We start from the raw sequence: 12,181 nt of genomic DNA, 5'->3' as shown, positions 1-12,181 counted from the left end.
AGATGGAGTGAGGGCAAGGATCTGATATAGACCTGGGACACAGGAGGGGAGATTATTTGCTTTCTTTCTTTTTTTTTTTTTTTTTTTTTTGTGTGTGTGTGTGTGTTTTATTTTATTTTTTTTTTTTAATTTATTTTTTATTGGTGTTCAATTTACTAACATACAGAATAACCCCCAGTGCCCGTCACCCATTCACTCCCACCCCCTGCCCTCCTCCCCTTCTACCACCCCTAGTTCGTTTCCCAGAGTTAGCAGTCTTTACGTTCTGTCTCCCTTTCTGATATTTCCCACACATTTCTTCTCCCTTCCCTTATATTCCCTTACACTATTATTTGCTTTCTGTGAGGGCTTCTTGAACAGCGGTGGGTGCAATATCACCTCCTCCAAACCAGAGAGTGGGGTGACATCACTATTCCCCTCCTCCCCACCTCAACTCCCCACCCCCCATCCCACCAACGTGGTCAGACTTCAGAGAGAAATACCGTGCCTCCAATGGAGGCAGAGGCGCTTGCGCCCAACACTGCCTCCTGGACCTTGAAGGGTCGTGTTACCTAGGGCAGCTGACTGTGAGCCTGCACAGTGGGCCTCTCCCTCAGAAGACCAACATAGGCCCCCTGCATGTGACATGTCTACTGACCATAGAGGGCTCCAAAGTATCAACTTCAGTTCTGGTGTAAATAGGATCAGGTTTTCTTTCTTTTCTTTTTCTTTCATCTTTTTTGTTGTTGTTGTTGTTTCCTTTGGAATTGGGATTACAGTGTTTTGTTTGTTTTCATTCTTTCTCCTTTCTCTTTTTTTGTGGATCAGGCTTTTTGCCGTTTCTTTTTTCCAGGCTTATTTTAAGAAACAAATCAAAGCACATCTAGTTAATGTACAAATACTCCCCACTGCAAACAAGGTGGCACTCTGCAGAGGACTGACCTGTGGGAAAGAGGAGCCAAAATGTAACAGCAGAGTGCACGTAGCATACAGCAGAAACACTTCCTGAAGTGTGAACAGTGTATGACACCTTCTTAATATAGCATTACTCATAGGAAGATAAAACATGCCGAATTGGAATTCTCCCCCAAAGGAAAGGTCAAGAAGAAATCACAACCAGGGATTTTCTCAAAACAGTTATAAGCAATATAACTGAAGAAGAATTTAGAGCAACAGTCATGAGAATACTATCTTGTCTTGAAAGAAGCATAGAAGACACCAGGGAAACCCTTGCTGCAGAGATAGAGGACCTAAATACTAGTCAGGATGAAATCTAAAAATACTATAACTGATATGCAAAACTGACTGGATGTAATCAAAATGAGGGTGAAAGAAGCAGAGGAACAAATGGGCAATATAGAAGATAAATTATGGAAAAGAATGAAGCTGGAGAGAAGAGAGCAAATTATTAGATCATGAAGGTAGACTTATGGAACTAGTGATTTTTTAAAATAATATTTTTATTTTTTATTGGTGTTCAATTTGCCAACATACAGAATAACACCCAGTGCTCATCCCGTCAAGTGCCCCCCTCAGTGCCCGTTACCCATTTACCCCCACCCCCCGCCCTCCTCCCCTTCCACCACCCCTAGTTCATTTCCCAGAGTTAGGAGTCTTCCATGTTCTGTCTCCCTTTCTAATACTTCCTACCCATTTCTTCTCCCTTCCCTTCTATTCCCTTTCACTATTATTTATATTCCCCAAATGAATGAGAACATATAATGTTTGTCGTTCTCCTTTTTACTTATTTCACTCAGCATAATACCCTCCAGTTCCATCCACGTTGAAGCAAATGGTGGGTATTTGTCATTTCTAATGGCTGAGGAATATTCCATTGTATACATAAACCACATCTTTTTTTTTAATTTATTTTTTATTGGTGTTCAATTTACTAACATACAGAATAACACCCAGAGCCCGTCCCCCATTCACTCCCACCCCCCGCCCTCCTCCCCTTCTACCACCCCTAGTTCATTTCCCAGAGTTAGCAGTCTTTACGTTCTGTCTCCCTTTCTGATATTTCCCACACATTTCTTCTCCCTTCCCTTCTATTCCCTTTCACTATTATTTATATTCCCCAAATGAATGAGAACATATAATGTTTGTCCTTCTCCGACTGACTTACTTCACTCAGCATAATACCCTCCAGTTCCATCCACGTTGAAGCAAATGGTGGGTATTTGTCATTTCTAATAGCTGAGTAATATTCCATTGTATACATAAACCACATCTTCTTTATCCATTCATCTTTCGTTGGACACCGAGGCTCCTTCCACAGTTTGGCTATCGTGGCCATTGCTGCTAGAAACATCGGGGTGCAGGTGTCCCGGCATTTCATTGCATTTGTATCTTTGGGGTAAATCCCCAACAGTGCAATTGCTGGGTCGTAGGGCAGGTCTATTTTTAACTGTTTGAGGAACCTCCACACAGTTTTCCAGAGTGGCTGCACCAGTTCACATTCCCACCAACAGTGTAAGAGGGTTCCCTTTTCTCCGCATCCTCTCCAACATTTGTTGTTTCCTGCCTTGTTAATTTTCCCCATTCTCACTGGTGTGAGGTGGTATCTCATTGTGGTTTTGATTTGTATTTCCCTGATGGCAAGTGATGCAGAACATTTTCTCATATGCATGTTGGCCATGTCTATGTCTTCCTCTGTGAGATTTCTGTTCATGTCTTTTGCCCATTTCATGATTGGATTGTTTGTTTCTTTGGTGTTGAGTTTAATAAGTTCTTTATAGATCTTGGAAACTAGCCCTTTATCTGATACGTCATTTGCAAATATCTTCTCCCATTCTGTAGGTTGTCTTTTAGTTTTGTTGACTGTATCCTTTGCTGTGCAAAAGCTTCCTATCTTGATGAAATCCCAATATTTCATTTTTGCTTTTGTTTCTTTTGCCTTCGTGGATGTATCTTGCAAGAAGTTACTGTGGCCGAGTTCCAAAAGAAAGGGTGTTGCCTGTGTTCTCCTCTAGGATTTTGATGGAATCTTGTGGCACATTCAGATCTTTCATCCATTTTGAGTTTATCTTTGTGTATGGTGAAAGAGAGTGGTCTAGTTTCATTCTTCTGCATGTGGATGTCCAATTTTCCCAGCACCATTTATTGAAGAGACTGTCTTTCTTCCAATGGATAGTCTTTCCTCCTTTATCGAATATTAGTTGACCATAAAGTTCAGGGTCCACTTCTGGATTCTCTATTCTGTTCCACTGATCTATGTGTCTGTTTTTGTGCCAGTACCACACTGTCTTGATGACCACAGCTTTGTAGTACAACCTGAAATCTGGCATTGTGATGCCCCCAGATATGGTTTTCTTTTTTAAAATTCCCCTGGCTATTCGGAGTCTTTTCTGATTCCACACAAATCTTAAAATAATTTGTTCTAACTCTCTGAAGAAAGTCCATGGTATTTTGATAGGGATTGCATTAAATGTGTATATTGCCCTGGGTAACATTGACATTTTCACAATATTAATTCTGCCAATCCATGAGCATGGAATATTTTTCCATCTCTTTGTGTCTTCCTCAATTTCTTTCAGAAGTGTTCTATAGTTTTGAGGGTATAGATCCTTTACATCTTTGGTTAGGTTTATTCCTAGGTATCTTATGCTTTTGGGTGCAATTGTAAATGGGATTGACTCCTTAATTTCTCTTTCTTCAGTCTCATTGTTAGTGTATAGAAATGCCACTGATTTCTGGGCATTGATCTTGTATCCTGCCATGCTACTGAATTGCTGTATGAGTTCTAGCAATCTTGGGGTGGAGACTTTTGGGTTTTCTATGTAGAGTATCATGTCATCAGCGAAGAGGGAGAGTTTGACTTCTTCTTTGCCAATTTGAATGCCTTTAATGTCTTTTTGTTGTCTGATTGCTGAGGCTAGGACTTCTAGTACTATGTTGAATAGCAGTGGTGAGAGTGGACATCCCTGTCTTGTTCCTGATTTTAGGGGAAAGGCTCCTAGTGCTTCCCCATTGAGAATGATATTTGCCATGGGCTTTTCGTTGATGGGTTTTAACATGTTGAGGAACGTTCCCTCTATCCTTACACTCTGAAGAGTTTTGATCAGGAACGGATGCTGTATTTTGTCAAATGCTTTCTCTGCATCTTTTGAAAGGATCATATGGTTCTTGGTTTTTCTCTTGTTGAATGATGAATCACATTGATTGCTTTACGAGTGTTGAACCAGCCTTGTGTCCCGGGAATAAATCCTACTTGGTCATGGTGAATAATTTTCTTAATGTATTGTTGGATCCTATTGGCTAGTATCTTGTTGAGAATTTTTGCATCCATGTTCATCAGGGATATTGGTGTATAATTCTTGATTTTGGTGGGGTCTTTGTCTGGTTTTGGAATTAAGGTGATGCTGGCCTCATAGAACGAATTTGGAAGTACTCCATCTCTTTCTATCTTTCCAAACAGCCCTAGTAGAATAGGTATGGTTTCTTCTTTAAACACTTGATAGAATTCGCCTGGGAAGCCATCGGGCCCTGGACTTTTTTGTGTCTTTGAGGTTTTTGATGACTGCTTCAATTTCCTCCCTGGTTATTGGCCTGTTAAGGTTTTCTATTACTTCCTGTTCCAGTTTTGGTAGTGTGTGGCTTTCCAGAAATACGTCCATTTCTTCTAGATCACCTAATTTATTGGCGTATAGCTGTTCATAATATTTTTTAAAATCGTTTGTATTTCCTTGGTGTTGGTAGTGATCTCTCCATTCTCATTCATGATTTTATTAATTTGAGTCTCCTCTCTCTTCTTTTCAATAAAGCTGGCTATGCTTTATCTATCTTATTAATTCTTTCAAAGAACCAACTCCTGGTTTTGTTGATCTGTTCCACAGTTCTTGTTGTCTCGATTTCGTTGAGTTCTGCTCGAATCTTTATTAAGTCTCTTCTTCTGCTGGGTGTAGGATCTATTTGCTGTTTTTCTCTAGCTCCTTTAGGTGTAAGGTTAGCTTTTGTATTTGAGTTCTTTCCAGTTTTTGAGTGGATGCTTGTATTGCGGTGTACTTCCCCCTCAAGACTGCTTTTGCTGCATCGCAAAGATTTTGAACGGTTGTCTTCATTCTCATTAGTTTCCATGAATCTTTTTAATTCTTCCTTAATTTTCTCGTTGACTCTTTCATCTTTTAGCAGGATGGTCCTTAACCTCCACGTGTTTGAAGTTCTTCCAAACTTCTTGTTGTGATTTAGTTCTAATTTCAAGGCATTATGGTCTGAGAATACGCAGGGGACGATCTCAATCTTTTGGTATCGGTTGAGACCTGATTTGTGACCCAATATGTGGTCTATTCTGGAGAAAGTTCCATGTGCACTTAGAAGAATGTGTATTCAGTTGAGTTTGGATGTAAAGTTCTATAGATATCTGTGAAATCCATCTGGTCCAGTGTATCATTTAAAGCTCTCGCTTCTTTGGAGATGTTGTGCTTAGAAGACCTATCGAGTGTAGAAAGAGCTACATTGAAGTCACCAAGTATAAGTGTATTATTATCTAAGTATTTCTTCACTTTGGTTATTAATTGATTTAAATATCTGGCAGCTCCCACATTCGGGGCATATATATTGAGGATTGTTAAGTCCTCTTGTTGGATAGATCCTTTAAGTATGATATAGTGTCCCTCTTCATCTGTCCCTACAGTCTTCGGGGTAAATTTTAGTTTATCTGATATAAGGACGGCTACCCCTGCTTTCTTTTGAGGACCATTCGAATGGTAAATGGTTCTCCAACCTTTTATTTTCAGGCTGTAGGTGTCCTTCTGTCTAAAATGAGTCTCTTGTAGACAGCAAATAGATGGGTCCTGCTTTTTTATCCAGTCTGAAACCCTGCGCCTTTTGATGGGGTCATTAAGCCCATTCACATTCAGAGTTACTATTGAGAGATATGAGTTTAGTGTCATCATGATATCTATTCAGTCCTTGTTTTTGTGGACTGTTCCACTGAACTTCTTCTTAAAGGGGAATTTTAAGAGCCCCCCTTAAAATTTCTTGCAGAGCTGGTTTGGAGGTCACATATTCTTTCAGTTCCTGCCTGTCTTGGAAGCTCTTTATCTCTCCTTCCATTTTGAATGAGAGCCTTGCTGGATAAAGTATTCTTGGTTGCATGTTCTTCTCACTTAGGACCCTGAATATATCCTGCCAGCCCTTTCTGGCCTGCCAGGTCTCTGTGGAGAGGTCTGCTGTTACCCTAATACTCCTCCCCATAAAAGTCAGGGATTTCTTGTCTCTTGCTGCTTTAAGGATCTTCTCTTTATCTTTGGAATTTGCAAGCTTCACTATTAAATGTCAAGGTGTTGAACGGGTTTTATTGATTTTAGGGGGGGGGATCTCTCTCTTTCCTGGATCCGAATGCCTTTTTCCCTTCCCAGATTAGGAAAGTTTTCAGCTATGATTTATTCAAATACATATTCTGGCCCTCTGGCCCTTTCGGCGCCCTCGGGAACCCAATTAAACGTAGGTTTTTCTTCCTCAGGCTGTCATTTATTTCCCTTAATCTATCCTCATGGTCTTTTAATTGTTTGTCTCTTTTTTCCTCAGTTTCCCTCTTTGCCATCAACTTGTATTCTCTGTCACTCAGTCGTTCTTCCACCTCGTTAACCCTCGTTGTTAGGACTTCTAGTTTGGATTGCATCTCATCAATTGATTTTTAATTTCTGCCTGATTAGATCTAAATTCTGCAGTCATGAAGTCGCTTGAGTCGTTTATGCTTTTTTCTAGAGCCACCAGTAGCTTTATAATAATGCTTCTGAATTGGCTTTCTGACATTGAATTGTAATCCAAATTTTGTAACTCTGTGGGAGTTACAGAAATCAAAAATAAAAAACAAAAACAAAAACAAAACACGGGGGGGGGGTATCTTCTGATTCTGTATACATTAAGTCCCTTGACTTCCCCTGGAACTTCTCCGTCTAGGTGGTCTTCTGGGAGAGGGGCCTGTTGTGCTCATTTTCAGGTGTTAGCACTTGGGGGAGCTTCTCTGAGCCCTGCCTGGTGCAGGGCTCAGTGGGGGCTGTTTACCCCGTGAGGCCCCAGGAGGAACAACCACAGTGGCGGCGGCCAGCTCTGGAGCCCTGGATTCAGCCCCCGCAGTAACTCCGGAGCTCTCTGTCTGCAGGGCCTGGATGCCCTGGGGGCGGCGCTGCTGATCTGCTCAGCTTGGGCAGGAGCGTCCTTGCTGTCCTGGGCCTTTCTGGCCTCTGCCTGTCCCGGGGGTGGCCGGATCCTGGGCTGTGTCCCCGGTGCCCTGTGCTCCCGGGCCTGTGCTGTTGGATTCGCGCTCACCGCTGCGCAGCGCCCCCTCCGCGGAGCCGCCGCCCGAGCCCTTCCGAGCTGCTCCGGGTCCAGCCGTATGTGCGCTGCAGCCCTTTAGGGAGCTCGGCGCACTCTCCCCGGGGCGCAGGTGTCTGTTAGTGTCCCAGGGAGCCTGAGGGCATCCTCGCCCTCCTGGGGTCCTGCTCTAACTCCCTGTGAGCCCCATTCTCTCCGGAAAGTTTCATGAAGCTCCTGCTTCTCCGGGTCGGGGCTTTGCTGTTCTGGGGGCACTCACCCCGGCCTTAGCCCAGCCCCTCGCGGCGTCCTTCCCCCTTGGATGCCTTTTGTTTCTTTTTTTCTTTTTCCCCCCCGTCTTCCTACCTTGATAGAAGCGTGAACTCTTCTCACTAGCATTCTAGCTGTTCTCTCTTTAAATCTCAGGCCGAATTCGTAGATTTTCAGGATGATTTGAAGGTTATCTAGGTAATTTGGTGGGGACAGGTGACTTGGGGACCCTACTCTTCCGCCATCTTCTCCCGAAAGTCCTCAGCGATTTCATAAAGCACAATAATATTCTTATCATAGGAGTCACAGAAGAGAAGAGCAGGAAAAGGGGGCAGAGGATAATTTGAACAGCTCACAGCTGAGAACTTCCTAATCTGGGGAAGGAAACAGGTATTCAAGTCCAAGAAGCATAGGGAACTACCTTCAAAATCAACAAAAACAGGTCAACACCAACACATATCACAGTGAAACTTAGAAAATACAAAATAAAGAGGCAATTCTGAAATCGGCTAGGGACAAAGGGTACTTAACCTCTAGGGGAAGACCACATAAGGTTAGCAGCAGATCTATCCACAGAAATTTGGCAGGCCAGAAGAGAATAGTATGATATATTTAACATGCCAAAGGGGGAGAGTAAGTAGCCAGGAATATTTTATCCCGCAAGGCTGTCATTCAGAATAGAAGGAGAGATAAAGAGTTTACAAGCCAAGCCAAAACAAAAGGAGTTCATGGACTATACCACCCCCACAAGAAACATTAAGGGGGACCATTGGAGGAGCAAAGAGAGACCAAAACCAAAAAAAAGCGGAAAGGAAATTGGCGATCTACAGGAACAGTGACTTTACAAGCAATATAATGGCACTAAATTAAAACTTACCAATAATTACTCTGAATGTAAATGGACTAAATGCTCCAGTCAAAAGATGAAGGATACCAGAATATATAAAAAAAGAGACAAGATCCATGGATATGCTGCTTACAAGAGACTCATTTTAGACTCAAAGACACCTCCAGATCAAAAGTGAGGGAATGGAAAACCATTTACCATGCTAATGGACATCAAAAAGAAGCAGGAGTAGCCATACTTATATCAGACAAACTAGATTTTAAACCAAAGAGGTTTAATAAGAGATGAAGAAGGGCACTGTATCATAATAAAGGCGTCTATCCAACAAAAAATCCGATACTTGTGAATATTTATGTCCCCCACTTGGGAGCAGCCAAATATATACATCAATTAACCACAAACTAAAGAAACTCAAGGATAATGATACAATAAAAGTAGGAGACTTTTACACCCCACTCACAGAAACGGACAGGTCATCTAAACACCGTCGACAAGGAATCAATGGCTTTGAATGACATACTGGGCCAGTTATCATCAGACCTTTTCATCCTAAAGCAGCAGAATGCAGATTATTTTTGAGTGAGCATGGAACATTCTCCAGAATAGATTACACAGTTGGTCACAAATCAGGCCTCAACCTGTACAAAAGGAGTGAGATCTTGATGGGATGAGCACTGGGTGTTATTCTTTATGTTGGCGAATTGAACACCAATAGAAAATAAATCTATAAAAACCAAATAAAACAAAACAAAAGGAGTGAGATGTTACCATGCATATTTTCCAGCCACTAGTTTCCAATGCTATGAAACTTGAAGTCGAGCACAAGAAAAATTCGGGACTATAGATTTAAGGGCAAGGAGTTTATTACAATGTATTTCTATTGAAACAGAAGGATGCAGTATACTGTTCACAAAATCAGAAAATATGTAAGAACTGTACATGGTGAGCTTTGGTTATTTTTCCCTTATGCCATAGAAAAAAATGTATAAAAATTATCAAAAAGCTAATGTGCAGGGATATAGCCTTATTTGTCTGTAAAGATGGAGCTCAGTATCATAACTGCTCCTTGGAGCTTTGGAATATTTTACCCTGTATTCTTTTTGAATTCCTCCCGTAGTCAAGATACATACATGGAATTGAAGTCTTTATGTAATAGTTCTTTCCTTTTGCCAGCAGGTCAGTTGTAATAAATCTAGGATGTGATGAAAAAGAAGGAAAACATTTGGAGGGACCACAGATACATGGAGGTTAAAGAACATCCTACATAACAATGAATGGATTAACCACAAAATTAAAGAAGAAAAAATATGCATGGAAGCAAATGAAAATGAAAACAACGATAGTCCAAAACTTTGGGATGCAGCGAAGGTGGTCATAAGAGGGGAAGTATATAGCAATCCAGGCCTTCCTTAAGAAACAAAATGTATCTCAAATACACAATTAACCTTATACCCAAAGGAGTTGGGGGAATAAACAGCAAATAAAGCCCAAAACCAGCAGAAGAAGGGAAATGATACAGATTAAAGCAGAAAAAAAATGATACAGAAATATTTTTTTAAAAAAAACACAGTGGAACAGATCAATGAAACTGGGAGCTGGTTCTTTTAAAGAATTAACAAAACTGATGAACTGCTACCCAGACCTAATAAACAGAAAAGAGAAAGGACCTGGATAAATAAAATCACAAATGAAAGAAGAGGGATCCTAACCAATACCACAGGAATACACTTATCAGGGAAGATTATGAGCAACTGTATGCCAGCAGTTTGGACAATGTGGAAGAAATGGATAAATGCCTAGAAGCATACTAACACATATACATATAAACTACCACAACCAAAACAGGAAGAAACAGATTATTTGAACAGACCCATAACCAGTGAAGAAAATGAACCAGTAATCAAAAATCTTCCAATAAAGAAGAGCTTGGGATGGAGAGAGCTTCCCAGGGCAATTCTACCAACATGTAAAGAAGAGGAAACACCTATTCTTCTGAAACTGTTCCAACTGAGCATATTTCTACATTGCACAGCAAGCTGTTGTTCTCTCTCTCTCTCTCTCTCTCTCTCAGGAAAACAGCTTTATAGGATAGAAGATAGAAAGACATCTCTGTGAGGGCAGGATAGATGGAGGGTTGATGACAGGAACCTGTGGAAGCAGGTTATCGAGCTCACGTAGGTGCAGGAAGAAGGTGGCTTGGGCTTAGAGTGGTAGCTCTGGGACTGGACAGGAGACTAAGACCATGACTGTCTAAGGGGGTGCTGGAAGAGGACAGGAGGACTTTCCAAGGATCTGCCTGGGTAGCCCCTTCTCTCTCGGGACCAGGGACTTAGGGCCTGGCTGGTACAGTGGGCTCCGGAGGGGCCTGGCATTCACTCACATTTCTGAGGCAGTAGACAGGGAGCCTGGACAAAGTTGGGTCCTGGGCCACCAGTTCCATTATGCCACCCACTCTGGTTTGGACTGTTCCTCGGCTTCCTGAACATCTGTGAGCCTGACTTCTCTAAATTTTGGTACAGCTGAGGGTGTCAACATTCCCAGGAGAGGGTAGGGCTTCAGAGAGCAAGGAGCTCAGGCACCATGTGGGAAGGAGTCCTGGGGCCTGCAACTCGAGCTTGGGGAGCTGAGGTCCATGCATGTCCTATCTATCCGCCAGCCTCTTCTGGGAACCTCCCAGGCTGTGCATGACCTGATCATCTTTCCTGTACAAATCCCATGACCCCAAGTGTGTTTAATTTCTTCCTCCTGTGGATTGCTGAGTGGGTACTGACTTACCTTGCCCGACATTTCCCAGGCAATTGGTGCTGCCAGCCCTTGACCTCACTCAGTCAGGCATCCCATCAACTGCACTGCCTGGTCCCCTTGTCCCCTTTCTTACTTAAGCTGCTCAGTGAGACCACAGAGAAAACATAAAAAATCTACTGGGTGGTCAGAATTGGAGCTCAAATACATTCTATTTCTGGGTTTGTCCCGTTGTTCTTTTTTTTTTTTTTTTTTTTTTTCCTGACCCCGGTGAAGCTTCTTTTCTAATTGTTTTCTTTTTCTGGTCGAACTCTGACTAAGATAAATTTTGATACCAATAATGGTTCTAAGAGAGGCACAATGTTAATGAGTTCCCTGAATTGACTCTGGGTTTCTTGAATCGGTGGTTCAAGAGGATTAGTTGGAAAGACACTGATGCGTCTAACTGCCAAGTTAAAGAGGACACAGGTAACCTAGGATACCTAGGACACTAAGCCTGATGTTGCAATACACAGGACATCACCAGTGATACTGGTAATCAGAGACTTGTTAAAGGGAAAGTTCTGGTCAGTATGTATTTGATGCCTTAAAATATTTTAGTCAAACTAAGGAGCGTAAGAAGAGTGACTGGATATCCATGTTGTACTGGGGAGAGTGGGAAAAGGAAAGAGTAATGTGGAGGATTAAAATTCTCAGACCGAGGGTCATACATGGGTGGCTCAGTGGGTGAGCATCTGCCTTCAGCTCAGAGCGTGACCTTCGAGTCCCAGGATCCAGTCACCCATCGGGCTCCCTGCATGGAGCCTGGTTCTCCCCTGTCTATGTCTCTGCCTCTCTCTTTGTGAGTCTTTCATGAATAAATAAAAATAATCTGAAAAAACTCCCAAGTCTCTGACCAAAGAAAGAAATCACTGATTCAAGCTTTTATGTCTGCATTGAAGATCATCCTGACATATAGCCACAGGCTTTAGGTAGGGCTCAGATTTATGAAACAAAACCCAGGGATCATCCTGCCCATGTATGAACTAAAAGGAAAGTGAATTCCATAAGTTACAGCCTGTCATCCTTTACAATGAGAACACTGAG

The sequence above is a fragment of the Canis lupus genome, chromosome 15 (genome assembly GCF_011100685.1).
Source record: "Canis lupus familiaris isolate Mischka breed German Shepherd chromosome 15, alternate assembly UU_Cfam_GSD_1.0, whole genome shotgun sequence".
In the NCBI taxonomy this organism is placed as follows: Eukaryota; Metazoa; Chordata; class Mammalia; order Carnivora; family Canidae; genus Canis; species Canis lupus.
This window is presented reverse-complemented; position numbering follows the sequence as displayed.